This window comes from Vicugna pacos, chromosome 3, assembly GCF_048564905.1.
Source record: "Vicugna pacos chromosome 3, VicPac4, whole genome shotgun sequence".
NCBI classification, from domain to species: domain Eukaryota; kingdom Metazoa; phylum Chordata; class Mammalia; order Artiodactyla; family Camelidae; genus Vicugna; species Vicugna pacos.
The window spans coordinates 51,555,681-51,583,377 of NC_132989.1; the positions used below are offsets into that span (position 1 = coordinate 51,555,681).

Here is a 27,697-nt window from a genome sequence, read left to right on the forward strand (position 1 = left end):
TTGAGTTTTAATATTTTGCGTTTGTCATTTTTATTCAGGACTCTACGGTGCTTTTTGGAGCCTTCAGGCAGGGAGAGTATAAGCAAGATGAACAGTAAAGTCAAATTCTTGTTGTGTATTAAAAGCCTAATGTGTGACAATGCTTCATAATCTGAAATGGTATTTCTGAACAAAATACCATAGTGGATGTTAAATTGGCATTCCTTTAAATTCTGATTCGTGATTTTCAAGTGAAATTACCTTGTCCTTCACATTTAAACATGCTTTCCCCATTGTATATCAAGTATTTTTGCAATATTTTGCTAAAATATTGATAGATTCTGAAGATTTTGCAGTTGGTAAACATTCATGCAAAATATGTATGGTTTTATCTCCTAGGATTATACTGTCTTCTTTAACTTTTATATGTAGCTCCTTGAAAAAAATTTCAAGAAAGGGTTATAATGGATTGACAGTGATTTATATGAAAACATTTTCCCTTCAGCTCTGGCACTCTACTTCTCAGAAAGTCAGTGTTACAGGATAGTGTATCCGTCTGCCTTCAAAATTTGGTAAGTACATTTTGATAAATGCCCACAGCTATTTATAATTTTTATGGTGCTATGAGTAATGACAAAAGAACTTGTACTTTTGTGATCAGTGTGTTTTTCTTTATAACTGGATTCAGACTGTATGAATTTTCTAGGAATTTTATCTTTAAAAACCATGACTTGGAGAAGTTTCTTTATCAAATATATGAACCTATTTAATAATTCTGTTAGTGGACATTGTCAATCTCCAAGGTCTCTTAAAAAAATAAAAATACAGAATGTGTTTTTCTTTGTACACAGACTTCCCGAGAAACCTTAACTATTTCTAAGTTTAAAATTAGGCCAATTTTAAACATATTGTGATACTGCTTCCCAAAAATGTTCATGCGTGTTTTCCCACAATTTGACCAATTCTGAACATCAAATATATCAAGTGTACCTATTTTTTCTTCCTTTTCATTTTGTAGTGTGTTATCATTCGATTTTACTTTTCAGACAGCAAGTGAAATTAAATGTTTCATATGTTTAAAGGTAATTTTTTTTATATACTGTTTTTTTGTGATTTGCCTGTTAAACAACTTAACCCTATCACCAGAAAGTTTATAATCTTATTTTCTTCTCTGTGTTATTTACTTATGAATTCTTTCTCTCGTGTATGTTTTAAATATTTCCCTTGAATTGTTTAATAAAATTCATTAGTCTGTTCCTTTAGGATTCCTTCCATCATGTAGCTTGTCAAAATGGATCTTCCTTATCCTAGATCCGAAATTTATATATGTTATGTGGTAAAAGGTAGGTTCATAACTCATTTTTCTTCTACAAGATTAATAGTTTTGCTCCTCTGTTTTGGTCTGTGATCCATTGGAGTGAAGTTTATTTGTAATTGGTGTGAGATAGGGTTAAGCTTTTTTTTTCCTTTTATTTAAATATATCTGTCCAGTTTTTCTAGCACTATTGAAAATATTTTCCTTTTTCTACTGTGTCAGAAAGAGGAAGAGGAGGAGGACAAGAAAGATGGCTGTGGGGATGGATGGCCCTGTGCATGGCTGTGTCTACAGAGGTCACATGAACGTGCACCTGCAAAGAAAGAAATACACACAAAGTGCATTTAAAGCAGGTGAGACCTAATCAAGTAAGTAGGCTGTGTTAATGTCAGTGCTCTGGCTATGACACTTTACTGGTACAATACGTTCCCAGTGGTGGAAACTGGGCATTGCCATGTGACATCTTTCTCTGAGTCTACAATTATCACAGAGTAAAAAGTAAAAATTATTTGTGAAAACATTCTAAAAGAAAAGTTAATACTTGCCACAAAAATAATTTTATAAATTCCTTGAGATAAAATTTAAGGGTTATAAGACTAAAATATGGATTTATCAATGACCATAAGAGCAACAGTAGAGTGAAACCAACTTTTCAAAGCAAGATCTATTAAATAAACAGGCAACTATTAGAGGAGGAATTGTTACTAACTGTAATGATCTCATTTGCTGGAGTAAGCTTTTTCATCTCAGTAGAATGACACAAAAGGTACAGTACAAGGTGAAGAGATCAGAGAGAATTAGTTAAGACTTTCATAAAGCAGCCTAATGACCAGTTAAATTCCGTAAGAGGAGATATTTACTCCACATCTCTGTGCAGCACTGGTCTGATCTTTTGACTCTGCAATTCAAAAAACCTATTCAGTAAAAAGCTGTTAAACCAGTTGTGCATATAAATGGAATGGATAAAAATCCAGTTACCACAAGAAAGTAATTAAGTGACTAATTAAGTTCTATTTCCATTACAGTTATTAAATTTTATCATTTTGAGGAAAACCTTCTGTCTTCAGGAAGTTTGTAAGATACCTGGAAAAATGGTAATACAGTCAGTATCTGTGAGAAGTTTTTTTAAACAGGGCGGAGCACCACACCATGAAGATGCTACAGAAAGGTAGGTGCCCAGTCCATATAACATAAAAGTTTCACCATTTTGACAAAATTAAAGGTGAAGTAGGCTCTCTTTTGAAGAAGTTCTCTTTTTCTGAACGTGTTCAATCATAGCAGTAGTATAAATTTGACCTGGAAGGATTTTAAATTGCTTTAGAATGTATTAAAAAAAAGTTCTTCCTGATAGCTGTATTTTTAAAAGGGACAACTTTACAGCTTGACAGATAGAGTAATCATTTATTAATCCTGGCCACAGACTGTATTTTAAAAATGGGGCAGACCCAGATCTATCAGTGGTGGAGCTCAGGACAGAGTTCCCCCTTTCTGTAAATCGTTACACTTTGCAAAATGTTATCCCTTTTGATTTTTATGACATACAATCAGATGCTTGTTTATACTCTTTAGGAAAAGGAGACTCAGAATTAGTGACTAGAGAATGTGTCATGCTGTTATTAGCAGAACCAGAGCATGAATCTGGAATCTTTGATTAAAAAGGCTGAGAGACAGAGACACTAGCCCCTTCTTCCTCCTCCATCAGACAGACAGACTGAGAGACAGATACTAGACACCTCCTCCTCCACCATTAGAGGCAAATACACAGAGACACGCAGACAGAGACAGACATACTAGCCCCTTCTTCCTCCTTCATTAGAAAGGACAGAGAGACACACAGGCAAAGACAGAAAGATAGACAGAAAACCAGTCACAAGACTCCTCTTCTTCATCCTCCATTAGGGAGAAATACAGAGAGACAGACAGAGACACAGACAACCCTCCTCCTATTCCATTAGAACCAATGAGAGAGAGACAAACACTTGCCTTCGCCTCCTCCATTTGAGAGAAAGACAGATAGTAGTCGCCTCCTTTGTCCCCTCCTCCTTTAGAAAGGAAGACAGAGACATATACAAGAGACACTAGCCTTTTCTTTTAAGATGAAAGAGAGACACTCAAATGACAGAGTTCCTCATTAGTGCAACCCATTTCCAACTTCACACCTCCAGATTTAAGAGAAGAAATTTATGTTGTTTGAATCACTAAATTTGTAATCTGTTTTACAAACAATTGGAAATTAATACAAAGCTCTTGAGATCGTACTTCTTGTGAATAAATCCTGCCGTAATTTTGCTGTGTATAATACTCTGACTAGAAATTTGTCTCAATAGAAAACCATGAAAAAATAAGCTGTAACATTGAGGTCTGTTTTCCTTTCTCTTGACTTCTTTCATTTCTTAAATCAAACCTTTTCCCCATTAATCATACCTAAGAAACGTGATTTTCGCATACTTTAATACACTTCCAGTTTTTTGTTCTTTCTCAGTAATTTTATGAATTAGATGATTTTTTCATTGCTGTATTGACATGTTAGGAAGGTGTGACCACACACAATTCACTATCAGCAAATGCCTGTATGGCATGGGATTCAAAGCACCTTAATCCTGGGTTCCATATAAGGTGACATGTATTAATTTTATATAGTCACACTCAATGTGTATAGAACATACTGCTTTACTTTAAATTGCTAAGGCTTTTTATATAGGCCCCTGTTACAATAGTCTATGCATTTCATTAGTCAAGTGACATTTGTGCCACACCCCCGTTGCTCCTGACAGGACACGGAAGTGCCAGGAATGCTTATGCAACTTTCTGGATTCAAAGACAGGCATCTTTTCTGAGGTCAGTATCAGCTGAAATACAAAGAGCCACTAAATCTAAAATTTTAAGGGACTATATGTTAACCCTTGACATGCAGAACCCAGTATGAAGGTCTGTTTCCTGGGAAAAGTAGTGGTGTTAATAGTCCACGGTGTCCCTCTCTGTACTCCTGGGCCCAGCTTCTATCTGGTGTAGATTGTACATCAGTATTTGTAGATCCTCCCTAAGGATTTGAGGAGGAATGAACATGGGATATTCATTGTCCTCAATAAAGAGTAAGAAGCCCACGCTGTTTTTTTCTTGTTCATTCACCATTAAACTATGCTTGATTTTCTCTCAAAGCCATTGTTTCAAAGTAAGTAGTATTTATTGGCTCAGTTTTTCTTCTCTTAAAAAATATTGTTATAAAATTTGGATATAATTGTAATCCTGTAACAGAGAAGTATGTGAAATGAAAACCCCAAAATTCTGTGGAAAAACTGTTCTTTCTATTCAAGATCAAGATACTTACATAAGGAATGAACAAGACAAAAATATCTCTATCTGAAAAACATTTGAATTGCCCTTCCTTTCCTGTAGATACAAAGTATATCTGGTAAGGGAATTTATTATTATACCTAGATTAAATTCATCAGGCCAGGTAATATACCAGGTGAACATGGACTTACAGAGTATTTGCCAACTCAGCGTTTCAGCCTTTTAAAAACAGTCTGTATTGAAGTATGAGTGATTTATAAAACTGCATATTAACCACTGCCTATTTACACCACCATTTATCTGATGAATTTGGGGGTAAGTATCCATTCATGAAACCATCACCACAACCTATGTCTTAAGCAAATCCATTACCTCCAAAAGTTTCCTTTTGCTATTAGTATAACATGTACCCTCTTAGAAAAATTTTAGGTGTACAAATACAGTGTGGTTAACTAAAGGCACTCTGTCGTAAAGCACATCTGAGACTTACTCATTTTGTCTAACTGTGCCCTTTAACAAAATACCTCTTCCTTTTCCCAGGGCAGTGTTTATTCTTAACTCATAAGCTGTGCACATCTTTCAAGCATCTACAGACTAACACAGTATTAAATTATCATCTTTTCATGCTGTTTACCTTCAGTTGTCTTACAAATAAGCCACTTGCCTCCTCATACAGAAGCCTCTGGTTCACTGACACTGACTTTGAGGAGTAAGAGATAAGACAGTAACTTGAAGCTGTTACCATATAGCGGTTTTTTCAATGCACATTTTTGCACGTAATACTGTCTTTTTCCCCCTAGTGACAGACTTCTTAAACTTTAGATACATTAATGTAGAAGAATCCCTTGTTTACTGAGCGCCAATCTCATTTTCAGACCCCTCAATTAACAGGATTACACTTTACAACTTTCACACCCCACATGCTTGGATGCACATCAGTAGTCCTGATGATGTGGCCCAGGTATTACTCAGCTCCACGGCTCCATAACATACTACTTCCTACTAGGGAAAATGTCAAAAGTTTTAAGTACACAGCAATTCAGATTAAACTTTAAAAGGTATTGTTCAGTGCTATCAAAGGGAAGAAATAATAAAAATCACGGTGTTAAGCAAATGATATCCAACAGCTAATGAATGATCCTGGCATTTCCACTTGCGAATATGAGAAATAATGCTGAGAGAGGTTCTCTCTGAACACAGAACAGGAATCCATGTGTTCCACAGAATGTAACACCACCTATTCAGTGTTATCCTTACTGTACATTTTTAAACTTACCAATTTACAAGGTCTTTTAATGCATATAGGTGATGAGGGAAAATGTTTATCAGGATAATTTGCATTCAATACATGTCTCTTAACTAGATATATCCGACAGCATGTTCTGTGGCCTGGTCCACTCAAAGGTCTAATTTTCAAATTTCAACACAGTTCAAATAAATTTGATTACTTACTAATGTAAGTTGCACATTCCAAGTGCCACATTATTGTATTTAAAACCTCGTTATATACATAACTTTTACCCCTCCAAAATATCTAAACATTTTTTAGCTAAAATTTGAGTCATATATTTATATTTTCTATTTTAAGTATTAATAGTTTTATTAGGAGGTTTACAAATAAACCATTTTGCAGTCTCTCTCCTAGATGCACAGTATGGAAAATGAGCAAATCATTCAGTAAATATTGTAGTTGGAATTCAGGCAAATGGAAATGTATGACTTAACAGGATATGGAAGAGGTAGACATCAGCTATCAGGAGATAACATTTGTCAATATTTATTCCCCCCAACACAGGAGCACCCACATACTTAAAGCAAATAATAACAAATGTAAAGGGAGAAATAGAAAGCAATATAATATTAGGGGACTGCAATACTCCATACATCAATGGGTAGATCAACTAGACAAAAAAATTAGGAAACACAGCCTTAAAGAGCACATTAGACCAGACAGACTCAACATATGTACAGCACAGTGCATCCCAAAGCAACAGAATATACATTCTTCTCAAAGGTACATGCAACATCCTCCAGAACAAATCATGTTAGGCTACAAAACAAGTCTTAATAAATTTAAAAGGACTGGAATCACAGTAAGCAAACCTTCTGATCAATTACAAGAAAACTAGAAAATTCACAAATACATGGAGATTAAACAACAGAACACTGAACAACCAGTGAGTCAAAAAAGAAGTATAAGGAGAAATTTTTAAAAAATAGGACAAACCTTGAAACAATGACAACAGAAAACATACCAACACCTATGGGATAAAACAGAATAGTTCTAAGTTCCTAGCTTAAGAAACAAGAAAAATGTCAAACAATCTAACTTCACACCTGGAGAAATTTTTAAAAAAGAGCAAAATGAAGCCCAAACTTAATGAAACTGAGCATAAAAAGACAATAGAAAAGCTGACACTAAAAGCTGGTTCTTTGAAAAGAAAAAAACTGACAAACCTTTAGCTAGACTCACCAAAAACAAAAACAAAATAGGGTAGGGAGGAGAGATGACTCAAGATCAAATGAAAGTGGAGATGTCACAACTGATAACCACAGAAATATAAACAATCATAAGAGCCCACAGTTATATGCTAACAAGTTAGACAATCTTGAAGTTGGGTAAGTCCCCCAAACTCACAATCTACCAAAACTAAGTCATGAAGTAATAGAAATAAGGAGACTGAATCAGTAATCAAAAACCTCCAAAACAAAAGTCTCAGATGAGATGGCTTCATTGTTGAATTTTACCAAACATTTAGGAAGAAGAATTAATAAAAATTCTTCTCTACTCTTCCAAAAAATAAAAATAAATAAAAATAAGAAACACTGCCAAGGTTACTTTATAAGGCCAGCATTACCCTGATACCAAAAACCAGAGAAGGATGCCACAAAAAAAATCCTCAAGAAAACTGCAAACCAAATTAAGCAATACATTAAAAGAATCATTCAACTTGATCAAGTGGGATCTATTCCAGGGATGCAGGGATGGTTCAACATCTGCAAAAAACCAGTGTGGTCCACGTTATCCTTCATATGGTTAAAGAATGACATGATCACTACAATAAATGCAGAAAGGGCATTTGACACAAGTCAGCATTCATTTGATAGAAATATTCGATAAACTGGATATAGGAGGAATGCACCTCAACATATTAAAAGCCTTAGATGACAAGTCCACAGCTAACACCATACTCAGGAGTGAAAAGCTCAAAGCTTTTCCTCTAAGATCAAAATAAAAATGTCCACACTCACCACTTTTATTCAACACAGTATTGGAAAGTCTAGCCAGAGCTATTAGGCAAATAAAAGAAATAAGACAGCCAAACTGAAAAGAAGTAAAACTGTCTGTATTTGCATATGACATAATATTCTATAGAGAAAACTCTAAAGATTACACCAAAATAGTGTTAGAACTAATCAACAAATCAGTGAAATTGCAGGACACAAAAATTACACAAATAACTATCAGAAAGAGAAATGAAGAAAACAATCCATTATAATTGCATAAGAAGAATAAAATTCCTAGGAATATATTTACCAGGGATGTGAAGTAACTGTTCTCTGAAAACTTTAAGATATTGACAAAAGCAACTAAAGAAAGCACAAACAGATACTCCATGCTTACGAACTGAAAGAACTGATACTGTTACTGTGTCCATACTACCCAGAGTGATCTACAGAGTCAGTGTAATCCCTATCAGAATTCCAGTGGCATTTTTCAAAGTCAAACAATCCACAAAAGACCCCAAATAGAAAAAAAGCAATCTCAAGAAAGAACAAAGCTGGAGGCATCATATTCCCTGATTTCACATTGTATCACAGAGCTATAGTAACCAAATCCACATGGTACTGACACAAAAAAGGAAAACAGATCAATGGAAAAGAATAGATAGTCCAGAAATAAATCCATGGATATAGAGCCCACTATTTTAGGAGAAAGGGGCCAAGAATGTACAGTGGGGAAAAGACAATCTCTTCCAATAAATTGTTGTGGCAAAACGGGGCAGCCACATGCAAAAGAATAAAACTGGACCACTATCTTAAACCATACACAAAAATAAGTTCAAGTCTTTAACCCATTTTGAGTTAAAGACCTGACACCTTAAAACTCCTGGAAGAAAACACAGGTGTTAAAGCTATTTGACATCAGCGTTGGTGATGCTCTGGGGTTTTTTGGAGGAGTAGGGGGGTGGATTTGACACCAAAAGCAAAGACAACAAAATTAAAAATATGGGAGACTTCATTAAGCTAGAAACCATATGCACAGCAAAGGAAACCATCAGCAAAATGAGAAATGAACCTATTGAATGGGCAAAAATATTTGAAAACCGTATCTGAGAAGGGGTTAAAATTCAAAATATATAAAAACCTCATATACTTCAATTACCAAAAAGCAATCTGATTAAAAAAATGGGTGGAGAATCTGAATAGACATCTTTCAGAAGACATACAAATGGCCACCAGGTACATGAAAAGGTGCTAATCATTAGGGAATGTATTTCAAAAGCACAATGAGATCTTAACTTACATCTGTCAGAATGACTACCATCAAAAAGAAGAGCTGAGAAGTGCTGATGACAGTATGGAGAAAAGAGGACACTGGTGCACTGTTGGTGGTAATGTAAATTGGTGCAGGCACTATGCAAAATGATGTAAAAGTTTCACAAAAAAAAAAAAATAAAAATAGAACTACATGACCCAGCAATTCCACTGCTTGGTATTTGTCCAGAGAAAATAGAAACATTAACTCAGATATGCACCCTCATATCCATTGCAGTGTTATTTACAAGTCATGACTTAAATTGTTTCTGTGTGTCCATCAACAGATGAATGGATAAAGAAAATGTGATTTTATATATATATATACACACATACATATATACACACAATGGAATATTACTGAGCCATAAAAAAGAATGAAACCTGGCCACTTGTGACAAAATGTGTGAACCTTGAGGGCATCATGCTAAGTGAAATAAGCCAGACAGAGAAAGATAAATACTGTATGATCTCACTTATGTGGACTCTTACAAATAAACAAACAAAAACCCAAGCTAATAAATACAGGGAGCAGATTGGTGGCTGCCAGAGCAGAGTTGAGGAGTGTCTGAAATGGGTAAAGGAAGTCAAAAGGTGCAAACTTTCAGTTATAAACTAAATAACAGGGATATAATATACAGCATATAATATAATATACAGACTATAGTTAATACAGTATTATATATTTGAAAGTAGAAGAGTGGATCATGAAAATTCTCATAAGGAAAAAAATTTGTTTAACTATGTAATGTGGTGCATGTTAACTTACTGTGGTAATCAGTTGCTATTATACAACTTAATGCACTGCACATCTAAAGTTAACATGCCATGTCAATTATACCTCAAAAACAAAACAAACCTTTATTTGGGCGAGGGGGAAAATGGAGATAGAGGGAAAAAATTATGATTTTTATAAGGACACTAATCCAATCTTATCAAGTCCCCCCCCCCACCTTATAACGTTATTTAATGTTAATTACCCCTTTATATGCCCTATTTTCAAATATAGTCAGATTTGGGGTGAAGGCTTCAAAATATAAATTTTGGAAGGACGTAACTCAGTGTACAGCACTGGTTACGACATTTTATGTTGGCCCTTTTTTATTTCATGCTGTTAATTTGTGGGATTAAGTTGAAAAATTATCTGAAAGTTTATGTTTGCCCCCTTGAAGGGATTATGCCATTTTCTTCTTTATGTTCTTTGAATACTTCCTTTTTAAAAAAATATTACAAATATGCCAATTTTCCTTGATAGCAAATGCATACATTTAAGATAGCATGTAGAGAGCAGCCAAGATGGCAGAATAGAAGGACACTCGTAGCTCACCCTCTCCCACGAATACAACAAGAGAGACATCCATGGACCCACCCATTCACTCAGAACACCTGCTGAACTCTGACAGAACATTGCCTTCTTCAAAAGACAGAATTCCTCACAAATTCTGGTAGGAGGGAGAAAAAAAAGAAGCTAGTGCAGGACCTGTCCCAGGGGGAGGGAGCAGCAAAGGAGGAATAGCACTCTTACACTGGGATGCCCCCTCTCCAACAGAGAGGTCAGCCAGGACGGAGGGGGAGCCTCCAAGGCTTGGAGTGAAATAGGAGGAAAGGGGGCAGGGCACAACCGCTGAAGGAATGACACAGCAATTGAGGAAAGGACAGACTGGTTACAACCAAGACAGTGGGAGATTCAACTTCCAGTAGACCTTGAGTCTCAGGGCACACCTACCGGTGCCAAGACAGTTCCTAGGCTGACCATATAAGGTCAAAAAGTAGGTGGGGCGGGTGTTTCCTGGAAATCCCTACCTCTTTCCCAAAATAGTTAGAATAATCTTCCTACTCACTAGCATATTAAATTACAAATTACCAAGCCCATGAAACCTCACAACTCCGCACCCTGTGCTCACGCTGGCTCTCTTGCCTTCTGAGATGGCCCACACTCTATGGAGCCTGTACCTACATTTACTTTAAACTGAACACCCACACCTACTGCTTCTCTCCCTCTCACCTTTCTGAGATGGCCCAAATTCTTCCTATGGAGTGCGTATCTCCTAAGCTGTTTTCCCTTCTGAGTGAGAGGGACCCCACTCTCTGTGAAGTGTGTATCTCTCCAAATAAACTTGCTTTCACTTTACTATGCCTGACTCTTAAATTCTTTCCTGTGCGAGGCAAGAACCTATTCTCCCAAAACAGAAGAACTGCACAGCAGCACCTTGGCCAACAGAACTGACAGAAACCAGCACAAAGGGTCCCTGGTTGGAAATGTATACTGAACAGAATAGCCTGGGCCCCACATTAAAAAAAAAAAAAAAGAAAGAAAAGAAAAGCAACACTGCCGGTGTGCTCTGCAGGGAGGGGCACAGCGCGGCTGGGCCGTAGCCACTATCCCCACAGGCCCGCGGCACTGTTGCTGGCTTGTTCTCTGAAGAGAGGCTGGGCTCAGCCATAGCCCCTATATTCAATGGTGTGTGGCTCCCAGGTGGAGTTCAGGGTGAAACCTGAATTTTTCCCCAGGGGCGCTACAACTTCACAAGCAGGACTGAAATTTGTTTAAAGCCCCAGGAAAAGGGGCTGATTTGCTCCATGGGTGCCTTTGTGGACTTGAGCCTCTACAACAAACGAGCAAGGAGTAGATTCTGGCATGCAGCGGGTGCAGGTGCAGATGCAGAGTTTGCAGTGGACTCGCCCACTGTACACAGAGGCTGTGCTGGGGAGGGTGCCGACATGGCGGTGTGACTGCACGATCGCTACAGGTCTGGGGTCCCTGAAAGCGCAGGCCTCTAGAACAAACGGGGTTCACACAGCAGGGCTGAGGGCAGTAGCAATGTTCTGTGCTGGGGATGGTGCTGACCCAGGAGCATGCCACAAGCCAGGAAGCAGGAGTAGCAGTTCTGATTTCAGACAAAACAGACTTTAAAACAAAGGCCATAAAGAAAGATAAAGAGGGACACTGTATAATGATTAAAAGAGCAATACAGGATGAGGACATTATACTCAACATATATGCACCCAATATTAGGGGCACCTAAGAACATAAAGCAAATGCTAACAGACAAAGGGGAGAGTGATGGGAACACAATCATAGCAGGGGACTTTAACACGATTAACATCATTGAACAGATCTTCTAGACACAAAATCAATAAGGCAATGGAGATACTAAATGACATAACAGGACACTTGCACTTGATTGATATTTTGAGGACATTACACCCCTCCAAAACAGAGTATACATTCTTTTCAAGTGCGCATGGAACATTCCCTAGGATAGATCATGTACTCGGGCACAAAAGAAGTCTCAACAAATTTAAGAGGAAACAAATTACTTCAAGCATCTTTCTGACCACAGTGCTATGAAAGTAGAAATGAATCACAGAAAAACAGAAAAAAAAAAAATGACAGCATGGAGATTAAACAACATGCTATTAAAAAAAACACAAAACCTAATGGATCAATGATGAAATCAAAGAAAAAAATTTAAAAATAATTTAAGACCAATGACAATGACAACATAACCACACAAAATCTATGGGATGCAGCAAAAGCAGTCCTAAGATGGAAAGTCATAAAGCCTTCCTCAAAAAAGAACAATCTCAAGTAAACAACCTAACCTACCACCCAAAAGGATTACAGAAAGAGGAGCAAACAAAAGCTAAAGTCAGCAGAAGGAATGAAATAATAAAGATCAGGGAGGAAATAAGTAAAGTAGAAATTAAAAAATAGTAGGAAAAAAAATCAATCAAACCAAGAGCTGGTTTTTTGAAAGAGTAAAAGAAAACTGAAAAATCTCTGGCCAGGTTCACCAAGAAGAAAAGCCAGAGGACACAAAATTAGAAAGAAAAATGGAGAAATTACAACCAATACCACAGAAATACAAAAAAACACAAGAGAATACTAACAACTATATGGAAACAAATTGGACAACCTAAAAGAAATGGACAAGTTTCTGGAAATGTACAATCCAACAAGACTGAATCAAGAAGAAACAGACCACTTGAACAGATAGATCACTAGAAGTGAAATAGTATCAGCAATAAAAAAAACCTCTCTACAAACAAAAGTCCAGGACAAAATGGCTTCACTGGAGAATTCTACCAGGCATACAAAGAAGAACACATACTGGTCCTTTTCAAACTTTCCAAAAGATTGAAGAGTAGGGAACCCTCCCAAACTCATTCTATGAACCCACCATCATCCTGATACCAAAACCAAAGACACTACCAAAAAAGAAAATTACAGGATAATATCGGTGATAAACATAGATGCAAAAATCCTCAACAAAACATTAGAAAACAGAATCCAACAGCACATAAAAAAGATCATACATCATGATCAAGTGGGGTTTATCCCAGGGACACAAGGATGGGTCAACATATGCAAATCAATCAATGTGACACACCACATCAACAAAAGGACAAAAATCACATGATCATCTCAATAGATGCGGAAAAAGCATCTGATAAAATTCAACACCCATTTATGATAAAAACTCTTACCAAAGTTGGTATAGACAGAACATATCTCAACATAATACAAGCTATTTATGACAAACTAACAGCCAGCATAATACTCGATGGTAAAAACCTGAAAGCCTTCCCACTAAAATCTGGAACAAGGATGCCCACTCTCACCACTTTTACTCAGCATAGTCTTGGAAGTCCTATCCACAGCAATCTGGCAAGAAAAAAAATGTAAGGGACCCAAATGGAAGACAACAGGTAAAATTGTCACTCTATGCAATGACATTATGTGTAGAAAACCCTAAAAACTCAACACAAAAACTATTAGAGCTGATAGAAGAATTCAGCAAGGTAGCAGGATGCAAGATTAACATACAAAAATCAGTTGCATTTCTTTACACTAACAATGAATTAGCAGGAAAAGAAAGTAAAGAAACAATCCCTTTTAAAATCGCATCCAAAACAATAAAATACTTAGGAATAAATCTGACCAAGGAGTGAAAAACATACATGGAGAACTACAAAATACTGACTAAGGAAATTAAAGATGACTTAAAGAAATGGAAAGATACTCCATGCTCTTGGATTGGAAGAATTAATATGGTTAAAATGACCATACCACCGAAGGTAAATGACAAATTTAATGGGATTCCCTATCAAATTACCCAGGACAGTTTTAACAGAACTGGAACAAATAATCCTAAAATTTATATGGAATCACAAAAGACCCAGAATTGCCAAAGGAATACTGAAAAAGAATGAAGCTGGAGGGATAACTGTCCCAGACTTCAGAGAATACAGATCTACAGTAATCAAACAGCACGATATTGGCACAAAAACAGACTTCTGGATCAATGGAACAGAACAGAGAGCCCAGAAATAAACCCACAGACCTACAGTCAATTAATCCTTGACAAAGGAGACAAGAATATACAATGGAGAAAAGACAGTCTCTTCAGCAAGTGTTATTAGGAAAACTGGACAGCTACTTGTAAATCAATGAAGTTAGAACACTCCCTTCACACTATGCACAAAAATAAACTCAAAATATCTTAAAGACTTAAATATAAGATGATATGATAAACCTCCTAGAAGAAAACATAGGGAAAACACTCTGGCATAAATCTTAACGATGTTCCCTTAGGGCAGTCTACACAGGCAATAGAAATAAAAGCCAGAATTAACAAATGGGACCTAATTAAACTTACAAGCTTTTTCACAGCAAAGGAAACCATAAGCAAAAACAAAACGACAACCTACAGAATGGGAGAAAATATTTGTAAATGATGTGACTGAGGAAGGTTTAATTTCCAGAATATATAAACAGCTCATACAACTTAATAAAAAAAGCCAAACAACCCAATCCAAAAATGGGCTGACAACCTAAACAAGCAATTCTCCAATGAAGACATACAAATGGCCAATAGGCACATGAAAAAATGTTAAGTATTGCTAATTATCAGAGAAATGCCAATCAAAACTACAATGAGATATCACCTCACAACAGCCAGAATGGCCATTATCTGAAAGTCCAAAATCAATAAATGCTGGAGAGGGTGTAACAAAAAGAACCCTCTGACACTTCTGGTGGAAATGTAGTTTGGTGCTGGTATTATGGAAAACAGTATGGGGATTACTCAAAAACTAAAAATAGACTTACCCTATGATCCAGCAATCCCACTCCTGGGCATATATCTGGAGGGAACTCTAATTCGAAAAGATACATGCACCTCAGTGTTCATAGTAGCACTATACACAATAGCACCAAGACATGGAAACAATCTAAATGTCCGCCTACAGATGACTGGATAAAGAAATTGTGGTATATTTACACGGTGGAATACTACTCAGCCATAAAAAAGAATAAAATAACACCATTTGCAGCAATATGGATGGACCTAGAGATCATCATTCTAAGTGAAGTAAGACAGAAAGATAAAGGAAAATACCATATGATATCACTTGTATGTGGAATCTAAGAAAAGAAAAAAAGAGGACAGTAATGGACTCATCTACAAAACAGAAACAGACTCGCAGACATAGTAAACAACCTTATAGTTACCAGAGGAAAGAGGGTGGGAAGGGAAAAATTTGGGAATTTGAGATTTGCAAATAAATGTTAGCCACTACATATGAAAATAGATAAAAAAAAATAACAGATTTCTTCTGTATAGCATAGGGAACTATATTCAATATCTTATGATAACCTTTCATTAAAAAGAATATGAAAATTAATATATGTATGTATATGCATGACTGGGACATTGTATTGTATACCAGAAACTGACACATTGTCAATGACTATACCTTAATTCAAAAATGATAGCATGTAAATAAATGAGCAGGGAACTTTGTGGGTAAACTTTTTATGTAAAGAAATTTTTATTGAGGTATAGTTAATGTATGGTATCTAATTTTTAAGTGTACAACATACTGGTTCACAGTTTTTAAAGGTTATGCTCCATTTATAGTCATTATAAAAATACTGACTATATTACCTGCACTGTAGAATACATCCTTATAGGCTATTTATTTTGTACTTAGTAGTTGGTACTTCTTAATCACTTACCCCTGTCCGCTCCTGCTTCCTTCTCTGTCCTGACTGGTAACCATGAGTTTGTTCTCTGTAAGTTTCCTTTTTGTTGTATTCACTAGTATGATTTATTTTTTAGATTTCTCATATAAGTGATGTCACATGATATTTGTCTCTCTGATTGACTTCTCTAAGCACAGATACCCTCCGCGTCCATCCACGTTGTTGCAAATGGCAAAATTTCTTTTTTTTAATATATGAGTAGTATTCCATGGTGTATATATACACCACATCTTCTTTATCCATTCACCTGTTGATGGCCACTTAGGTTGCGTTCCTATCTTGGCTGCTGTAAATAGTGCTATGAATATTGGGGTCCATGTATCTTTTTGATTAACGTTTTTGGATTTTTTAAACTATATACCAAAATTTTAAGTTTCAAAAGAAATTTAAGTTATACAAGAAAAATCACCTCATTGTGTTGCCTAATTCATCCTTCAGCACAGACAGCTGTGCCCCATGCATAGCAGAACTCTAGGGGTTACCGACATGTAAGTGCTTGTGTTTGAATTCCTATCTGTGTCTGGCTCATCACGAAGGGCATTTTACTCTTGCAGTTTTACTAAAACACCGAAAGCTACTCCAAGCTTTGTATTAACCTTAACTATCAAGGTAATGATTTCATGAACATTATATTGTCAAATTCCTACTGACAACATCATTACTATGTGGGAGCTTAACTTTATAAGGAAATGTATTTTGACACTGATACCTTAATTTTTTTTCTTTAAATGATGGGGTTTTACTAAAATATAAAGTATATCACTTGCACTCTCTTAGGTACTTATGATTTACAAAATTAATTAAAAAAATTTTTTAAACTGAAGTATAGTTAGGTACAATGTGTCAATTTCTAGTGTACAGCACAAGATGCCAATCATGCATATACATACATAATTTGTTTTCATGTTCTTTTTCATTAAAAGTTATCACAAGATACTGAACATAGTAATAAATGACTTTACTTCAATAAAAAATCTTATGCCTACATACTTGGCATATCTGATCAAGTTTCAGAATTGAGCAACTGAAGTAACTATCCATCTTACATATAGAGTAACTGTACTTTGAATTAGTCTCTAAAGCAGAACTCGGGTAATTAACCACCTTGTTTTTGGAGCACTGCTTTTTTTCAGTATGTTTAGTCTTGAAAGCAGAACTAAAATAAATCATTTTTAGGGTTTTTTTTTCCCTGAAATTGTAGCAGCTAATTAGCAGAATGTAGGACATTTGATGTAGCAGAATACCCGTGCTATGTTAAGGCACATCATTCTATTTACCGCATTTTCTATCTCTGGAGAAAAACTCTTTACTGTTCACATAAAGCTTTACGTTTCAGTGTTTAGGTATTTCTCAAACAAGTCTTAAAATTAGGTTTGTATCACTATATCCATTTTACTGAGTTGTTCACAACCTTTTTCTTCGTGTCTCCACTGACTTCAGGAAAATGTTCTTTTGGCAATGACTTACGTGGTGGTGAATGAGTAAGCCAGACTGGTCTAATCTGTACCTCTGACTGCGTGTGTGATTCCCAAGGCAGTGGTGCCGCTGCCCTCCCACTGTAGTGCACGAGGGTTTAGCTCTGAAATAAGGTCCCAGAAGTCATGACTTTGACTTCCAGTGTGATGTCCTTTTATCTTTTATCTGCTCTATACATGTCTGTTGGAAAAAAATATGAAAATGTTCCAATAAATGAGTGTAATTAATTCACTGTACTGTTTTTTTTCTCTCTGATTAAAGTTCCCTTGTCTTTTTCCTCTATGAGAGGTAAGAGGTCGCTGGTTTAGCTTGTTCAGTGTTCTCCCTTCTAACCCCATTCCTACCTTCACTCAGCCCTGCTCTCCACTTCTCATCAGTCTAGCTGCTCATTTCCTCAGTTCTTTATCTATTTGTAAGCTGTATGAACCTAACCCACTGGGTCTAGCTTTGGAGTGGTGTTTATTTCAAGTAAACATGATCCAAAGTCCTATGTTGATTTTGAAATACATTACAGTAAGTGAGTTGATCTGTTTTTTTTTTCAAAGAAAACTCAAAGGTGTTGTTTTAGGAATAGTTTTTTAAAAGGTAATAAGAGACCCCTTCTTGTTAGAGTATTGATTATTTAGTAAGTTCTTTATGTAAAACAGTGAATAAAATATACCATCCTCCTAGACAGAGGATATCTTAACAAAGTACCTCATACTGCATTCAAAATAAGAAAGTCATTACCAGATACTGCTTCTGCTGATACCACTCTTGGAGAGTAACTTAAACATCTGAGCACCTGTAACGCTAATTTAGGAAACACCACCTTCCACTGTTTGGCATAACCTGCCTCAATCATTTATACCAAGGCCATCCACAGTCATGGCGGTCAGTCACAGCTTCTCCTTGTGACGCTAAAAGATACTACACAGAGCCTCACTGTGCTAGGCTGTCTCTCGGCAGCAGGGCTCCAGTCTATACTCACAGATGGATTAAAGCATTGCTTACAGCAAATGGCCAGGCCTGTCACAGTATTATGAAAGCATTCCATAATCCAGGTACCCAACAATGTAACCACAAAACTTACTAAAATCTCCCCCCATGAACCCAGGAATTCTTTACCTACTTTCCACACCCCAAAGATTTTCACTATCCAAACTCGAGAAAAGTATCCCTTCACCCTTGTCCTGTGGCCATCTGTTCCCTTTAATCTTGCCCACGGCACTCCACCCTTTCTCATCTGCCTGTGTACCCAGAATTCCGAGCACTTTTGTTCTCATAACCTTTCTGTCTAAAATATTCTAGGTTACTTTTGTTGTTTCTTTTCCTCTATTTTTCCAAATTGCACATCAAAAATTCCTTGGTGGTAGGACCCTTCTCAGAAGACTCAAGTAAGAAAACACTAAATGAAAAAAAAGGCAGAACTCTTTTTAGATGATGAGAGAAGGGCAAAGGGTTAAAAAATGCTATAAAGTGTTCCTATTTATACACACACACACACACACATATATAAAACTTTTTTTCAGTACAGCTGGACTTGAGTAAAATGGAGATGGTCATTTGGTGACTTGTGGTCAAGTAAAGGGTCCCACAAGTAGCCCCTCTTTGAGGCCCAGTAGGTATATATTCCGCTAAGGACCAGTGCAAGTTACTGACCCGATAAGCAATACTATTATAGTTTTTAATATCCACTAATATATAAAGAAAAGACTAATAACAGGGGACCAATTAATTCATTGTTTTTGACATTGTCTCCTAGTGGCATCATGGAGCAAAGACCATGGCTTTGGGGCCATATAAAGACTTGGTTTTGAACCTGGTTTATTTCCCTGTATTAGTTTTAAGTTTCATTTATCTCAGTTTTAAGTAAGGCGTATTCAGCACCTAGTCATGTGGCTGGCACTTACTGCTTACCTGATAGGTAGCACCAATTTTTTTCTTCCTTTGTTTCTTTTCTGTTAGTTATTATCTATCTATATATATATCTAACTGTTTATTCAAGGAGGTTATTTTTCTACTATAAAATATGTGTATAGCAATAAAGATTTCAAGTTATGACTTATTAAGTGAATTTGCATTTTGTATCTTTAAGAAATCTCAGAAGTCTGAAATATGAAAACTGAACGGAAGGGAGACAGCTGCTGGTAAAGGATCACATTCAAACATATAAACTTCCACGTCAGTATTATAAGTCTAAATACTTAGAAGCTGACAGTGGGACAGCTGAAACTTAAATGAGAAATGTGTCTAAGGCGATGAATATCTTAAAAACATTAATTAAATCTGCTACTTGGGGCTATGTGATGGAATTTTTATTTAATAAATTCCAAAGGTTAAAAGCTTTCACATCAGCCAACTAGAAATTTCTAAGCAGGTGAATATACGAGAAGTTTAAAGTCAAGTGAACAATGAATATAAAATTAAACTTCATATTTACACACACACATCTTTTACTAGACATACATTTCCTCAAATTATGGAAAATTATTGAATGATTTAAGTTTAGTCAAAAGAGCAGTTGTTGCTTGAAGTAAAGACAGCCTGCTTACAATCTTAGTAGTAAAACTGCTCTTTTCCTACACTCCAGGTAACCTAAAATATAAATTGTCAATGTGTATATCCTTGCTTCACCTTAACCACATACTGCAACTGAATTCTTTAAAACTCATGTTCAATTAGTGAACATTCCAGTTTTTAAAGATGTATATCCAGACAGCCAGGCAAATACCAAATGTGTACTTTGAAGTACTTGTGAGTCTTAACAGTTACAGAGATTTTTTTTAAGTGTATCAGAAGAAAATAATTTTATAAGTTTTCAAATTTTATTTTTGCTTTTATCTCTTTATACCAAGAGAGTCTATCTCATAGCGTTACACGCTCACTTTAACATTTCCAAAGATTTCAGGAGAACTAGAATTTCAGGAATTTCAGTTAGGAAAAAAGTACTGTTTGGTTAATTGGTTAAATTATATATGCTATTAATCATAGTGATGTGTGTGTATATGCATACATATATAAGCTACATCAATTAGAATTACTATGATAAATTTTGTCAGATGTACACCCCCGTGAAATCACTACTACAATCAAGATACAGAGCATTTCCATCCTCCACATAAAGCTTCTTCCCAGGGCTGTTTACTGTCTATCTTTCCCACAGCTTCCAGTTTCAGGCAACCAATCACTGACTTTTTGTCATTAGAGATTAATGTGCATTCTCTAGAATTTTATATAAATGGAATTCCAAAATGAGTTTCAGGATGGCTTTTTATTCACTCAAAATACTAATTTTCATATCAGTCCATGTTGCAGATCAGCAGGGGGTTTTGGTTTTTGATTTTAAGAAATTACTGAATAGTATTCTATTATGTAGATAGACTAAATGTTTGCTAAACATCTGGTTTCTTTCCCCACCCCCGCTACTGTGAATAAAGCTGCCATGAACATTTGTATACAAACTTTTGTGTTTTAATTTCTCTTGAATAAATACTTAGTGCCTTAAAATACAGGAAGCAAAATTTGACAAAATCAAGAGTAGAAAATAATGTAGAGTTGAGAGATTTGATATACCATTTTCAATAATTACCAGAACAACTACATAAAACATCAGGAAGTCAAACAACTTCACTTAACTGATCTTTATAGAATATCCCACACAAAGGCAGAATAATATACTTTGTTTTCTAAGCACAAGGGAAGTCATTAAGATAGACCATTTGCCAGGCTCTAGAGCATATCTTAATAAACTTAAAAGAACTGAAATTACATACAGTGTGTCCTCTGACCACAACAGAATTGAGTTATATAACAGAAACAGAAGGAACTCTGGGAAATTCTCAAGTATTTGGCAACCTACACAGTTCTAAATAACCAGTGGGTCAAAGAAAAAATCAAGAAGGAAAATAGAATGTATTTTAAATTGAATTAATTAAAAAAATTGAAATTTATGGCATGTAGGTAAATCAGTGCTCAGAGGGAAATTTATAGCTTTAAACTTCTATATTAAAAAAAGACAGACCTCAAATTAATAGACAAAGATTCAATCTTAAAAACTAAAAGGAAACACATCAATGAACGAACAAATGAAACTAAACAAAAAGCAAGAACATGGAAGGAAATGATACAGTCAGAGTAAAAATCAATGAAATAGAAAGAAAAAACAGTATCAATAAGCCAAAAGTTGGTCATCGGTAAGGATTATCAAAATTGATGCATCTTAGCAAGATTGGTCTAGGAAAAGAAGAAAAAACTACCAAAATCAGAAATGAAAGATGATACATCACTACTGATCTTTGGAATTTTTAAGAATTATATGAGAATATTATGAAAAACCCAGACACCTAAAATGCTCAGACTGTAGATGCAGATTTACCAAAACTGAATTAAGAAAATAAAATCTGAACACAATAATTACAAATCTTTCTATTAAATAAAGTCCAAAGTTAGAAAACTTCAGTGGTAAATTCTATCAAATATTTTTAAAAGACAGCTTGAGATATAATTAATCTACAAAATTAAACAGACAATGTTTACAACTTGATGAACTTGGGCACATGCAAATACCCATGAAATACCAGCACCATCAAGGTAACAGAGATCCATCACCTCTTCAAATTTTCTAGTGTCCCTTTTTGTGTGTGTGTTTAAGAGCATTCAACCTGAGATCTACCTTTTTAACAAAATTTTATGTTTTTTTTTGAAAAAAATACTATCAGTCCTACAAAAACTTTTCCAAAAATAAAGGACAAAGATACACTTTCCAATTCTAAAACTCTAATATTACCATGATACCAAAGTCAGAAGAAAAAAAAAAACTCTAAAAAGCAAAACCGCAAATCCATATCCCTCATGAACCTGAACCTAAAATCCTTAAGAAGTATTAGCACACTTAATTTGGCAACATATAAAAACTAAAGTCAATCAAGACCTAGTGATATTTTAGTCTAGGATTTTAAGGTTGGTATAGTATCTGAAAAAATAAATAAAGAGGTAAAAATCATATTAAAAAAAAAGTATGATCACATTAAACACATTCATCACAAACACTTTTTTAACCAGATGAAAAGCATCAACAAAAAACCCACAGCTAACATCGTAATTAGTGCTGAGAAATGGAGTATTTCTCTCCAAAAAAAACCAAGTTCTAAAGGCATGCCAATTTGAAAGCGGGAAGTCAAACTTACAGCAGCATGATCTTCTATGCATAAAATCCTAAGAAAACTTAAAATCACTATGTATTAGAAATTACTTTACCATTATCATATGATTCAAGATCAATATATAATAATTGCTTATCTATATACTAGCAATAAACAATTTGAAAATAAAATTAAGAAGACAATTCCATTTACAATAGTATTAAAAAGAATAAGATACTTAGGAATAAGTTTGTCAAAAAAGTGCAGTCCATATACTACAATGTGTAAAACGATGCTGAGAAAAATTAAAGACCACCTAAATAAATGGACAGATATACCTTGCTTATGTGTCAGAAAACTAAATAATGTAAACATGTCTATTCTATTCTAATATATAGATTCAATAAAATATCCACAAAACCCCCACAGGCTTATTAATAGAAACTCATAAGTTGATCATAAAATATATATGGAAATGCAAAGTTTCTAGTATAGCCAAATAATATCAGAAAAGATGATCAGTTAGTGGACTTTCACTTATTTTCAAACAGTATTATGAAGCTACAGTAATCAAGAGGGCATGTTATTTGCGTAAGAGTAAACATTCAGATCAAGTGAGTAGCATGAATAATCCAGAAACAGACCCTTACCTATGCAACCAATTTATTTTGATAAAGACAAGGTGATGAATAAAGGAAATATTTTCAAAAATGGTCCTGGTAACGTTGGCTATCCATATAGAAATAATTAACCTTTACCCTTACCTCACACTTTACAAAAATAAACTTGATATGGGTTATAGACCCAAGAGTTACAAAACTTATTAAAGAAAACATAGGAGAAACTTCAAGTGACGTTTAGTTAGACAAGGTGTTCTTAAATATGATGTCAAAAGCACAATCAATAAATGAAAAATTCATAGTACTTAACCAAATTATAGATGTTTGCTCTTCAAACATACCAGTAAGAAAATAGTGAAAATGTTTTCAAAGGATGTATCAGATAAAGGGCTCTTATCCAAAATGAATACAGCACCCTATGACTCAATAATAAAACCTCATCAGAACAAAAGTGTAAGGTATCTGAATAGGAGCTTTACAATGACGATATACAAGCAGCGCAGCGTCCCTCTGCCTTAGGGAAACACATGCCAAACCTGCAGTGCCACCGTTCGGGCAATATGAAGTGAAACCAAAAGAGATACTGCTAAAATGGGTGACATTTTAAAAAGACTAATAGCAAATTTGGCAAGGATGTAAAACTGAAGCATTCATACACTGCAGTCATTTTAGAATAGTTTGGTTCTTTCTTAAAAAGTTAGACACACAGTCACTACGTGACCCATATTTTATTACTCAAACAGTAATGCAAACTTCTATGTAAATATTCATTATCCCATTATTCATAATACCCCCAAACTGGAAATCATCCAAATGCTCGTCAGCTGTTTAATGGATAAACAAAAGATGGTATATTCATAAAACAGAATATTCTCAGGGGAAAAAAAACAAAAAACACCTCTAAGACATGCAGCAACATGGGACAAATCTCAAACAAACCATGCTAAATGAAAGGAGCCAGACAAAAAGGACTATATAATGCATGATGTGTTATATTAAATTTATGGAAAAGGCAGTATGATTTTTCTAGAAAAGACCAGAGAGCTGGAAAAGCATTATTTCTGAGTATGTCTGTGAGAGCATTTCTGGAAGAGGTGAGCATCTGAAAGAGTGAACTGCGTGAAGCAGGTGGCAGTCCCCCGTGTAGGAGGGCAGCATCTAACCCTGTGAAAGCCCGAGGAGAACAGAAAGGCAGAGGAAGGGGTGACTTGCTCTCTTTGCATAAGCTGAGATGGCCATTCTCCTGCCCTCGGACACTGGGGCTCCTAGTCCTCAGACTTTTACCCAGGTCTTCCACCTTCAGCCCCGATTCACAGGCCTTCAGACTTAGACTGAATTCCACCACTGACTTGTCGGTTCTCCAGCTTGCAAACAACAGACTGTGGGGTTTGTTGGTATGAGCCAGTTCCTATAGTAAGTCTCTATATATTGTGTATTTTTGTAGGCATGTACCATCTCTACATTCATAAATCTGTTACCTATATATCCTGTTGGTTCTGTTCCTCTACAGAACTCCAATACAACTGCAGTAAGCATAAGGAGGCCTTGGATGTGATGCTAAGTCCTAAAACGGGACTGTGGTGATGGCGGTGGGGCTGTGTACAGTAACTTCCAGTCTTCTCCTCGTGCACTTGTATGCAGATTATATCATATGCAGGTGTTGAGAAGGATCATTATGTTGAGTTATAATCAGGAGAAAAGTTTGTTATTTAAGGCAATGCATGGATTTTCAAACTACTATGCATTAAAATTACAAGATGTTAGGTTGGAAACGTTGGTGAAGAAGTAAGATATAAGGATTAATCATTCCAGTGTAGTCAGAGTTGATGCTAACACACAAATCAGTTCGCTAATTAAGGAAGATACGGCAAAATAATTTTATTGAAATGGAATGTTCTGTTGATTGATTTGTTCAAGCTTTTCTCCAGTTTCTTGGGCCGTAACAAACTAGTTGTTACTAAACTTAATTTAAAGATGTATACATCTATTCTTAACTCTATTGAGAATCTGCTTTCACTCAGATAAAACTCAAATGTAAATTTACCAGAAGTTTATAAGAGTATAAAACACAAAAACTAGGGGTTTTTTTGGGCCACTTTTAATACACCTTGATTTTTGTGAAGAATCTATATATATGGTAGAATGCTATATAGGCCATTTTACTAGTCCATATACTTTCTATGTTTATTTTCAAAAGCCTACTAGGATATGACCTCTATCTACTTTTTGAGTAAAAGAAAACAAGGGAGTAATAAAAATTTAGCTTCCTTCCCAGCAAAACATCAAGGGAATTCATGAGAGACAACCAAAAGTAGATAGAAAGCAGTGAACCATTGAAACTACTACACTGTGCAATTTGCATAGAGCTGTCAAGTGAACTCACTCAGGAGTGAGTACAAATAGTAGGGAAAAAAGGTTAGTTTCAAGGTTCAAAAACAAAATAAAAAAGAACTCTCTTTAAAAATGACAACTGAAACAGAGGGGTAAAAACAGAGTTAAGAATGTTAAAACCATGGTGATTAACTAGTAATTGCCAGTATTTTTGTCAGGATTTCCAGGATGTGTAAAACCAAGATCAGTATCCTAAGGGACGCATCATTTGGAATGTATGAAAAACAATGTTACCGAGGGAACTGTAAATGACCGCAGAGAGACGCACTGGCTTGACCGTGGAAAGGAGAAGGAACGTCACCCCCCAAGTCCCAGGCTCCGGACTATATCAACTATGAGCAGCTGCGATTAGGATGTCGTAACTTTCTGACTCACAGTTCGTTTGGTTTTCATGCGGTTTTGACTTCAACCGCTTCCCTTCCACACTGTTAACTGCACTAGAGCTGAAATCACGACTTCTCCACCACCTCTCCTGGTTGAGTTCCATGTGCATTCAGAACTAAAATTAAAGAGGTATAAACGAGAGGAGGATTATTCTCACACTTGGGTTTTCTCCAAGAGTGGAGCCTTTCAACCACTATCATAAGGGAAGTATTGGCCTGTTTATTTTGAAGATCAGTTTGGAAAAACAGTAGGGAAAGCAGTATGTGAGCAAAGCTGGGAAGCCCATACAGCAGGTAGTCAGAATGAGGTATCGCTTTATGTGATGCTCCCCTAACTGTCCCTGGTTCACCTCCTCCCTCCGAATTGTTCTGATCACGCCACTACAGCAGCCAATGTACTCTGGGCTATATATTAAGCTTAGATTTTTTTCTTTTAATTTGGCTAATGGGAAGAAAACAGAGTCATAGAATATGATGCAAGAAAGAATCTTAAAAATACTTTTATGCTAACCTTCTGATGTTATAAATGAAAATTCAGGTCCAGAGAGGTCACACAACTTGCCAAACATCCTATTTCTCATTTGTGTCTCAGCCAGGGTAGAAGGAGAATCTCCTAACTCACAGTCCAAGGTTTTAGTCTGCTTTGGTCTTTGTTAGTTTACATTTTCACCTATCATGTTCTTTTTCTTAAGCAAAGTATAAATCGATACACAGTTGAGGAGATCTAGACTAAGAGTAATGTTGTGATTGCTTCTATTAAATATGAGTGGTTGGTTTCTACAGTTTGATTGGTATCTCATACCCTTTTCAAATATATCTTGAGCTTAAATATCAAGAAATGTGGCAAATTTTACCTCATGTCTACATTAGCTTTTTAATTTTACTTCTTACAATACTTACTGAGATTAAGACTACATAATATAAAATGTAGATGAGATAGTCTGCTTTGGATAACATTTAAGGCTTAGAATTTCATTTAAAGAGATTAAATTCTAGAATCACAACATTCTTAATATTTTGTATCATTAGATATGCATGAAAGGTATGACCAACTGGTGAGAACTGTAGGGATATAGAATCTCTCATGGTTATTCATTACTACACTTCTGGATTTGGTCCCGTAAATTAGGAGTCCCATTCACAGAAAACTGTTATTTCTATATTAGATAAAAATTATCTTTATGAAAATAAAAGAATAAACTACGTCTCTGAATCTGCCTCTTCAAAAAGGGTAGATGACCATGTAATAAGTAGGACTAAAATATTTAAATTTTATGTTTTGGTTTATTGGCTGAGAGTGTAACACAACCCCCAACAGATGTTAGGGAAGATTTTTACCCTACTGGATAATGCAGTGTTACAGTGTAATAGCGTAACTCAGACTGTTATATGTTGTTTTAAAATTTTTGTCGAGTTGTTAACTATTATCAGTTTTATGAAAATAATTAAGATGTGTGTATGTTTTTGAATTTTTACAAAAATACAGAAAATAAATACATAGATTATTTCCAGATATGTGTGACTAT

At 35.5% G+C, this 27,697-nt stretch overlaps 1 protein-coding gene across 6 annotated transcripts in view; it reads left to right on the forward strand.

The window, feature by feature from the left end:
* SLCO4C1 (solute carrier organic anion transporter family member 4C1) overlaps window positions 1–27,697 on the forward strand; it is a 294,796-nt gene that overhangs the window by 251,272 nt on the left and 15,827 nt on the right. The window contains exons 20-24 of one of the 6 annotated variants that reach the window (XM_072958340.1): window positions 485–551; window positions 1,517–1,647; window positions 2,320–2,462; window positions 4,069–4,132; window positions 25,947–26,313. The gene's annotated coding sequence lies outside the window, so the exon portion shown is untranslated. Of the gene's footprint in view, window positions 1–484; window positions 552–1,516; window positions 1,648–2,319; window positions 2,463–4,068; window positions 4,133–5,128; window positions 5,188–24,841; window positions 24,955–25,946; window positions 26,314–27,697 lie in introns of those variants that run through there. The other 5 variants (XM_072958341.1, XM_072958342.1, XM_072958339.1 and 2 more) reach the window with 5 other exon arrangements.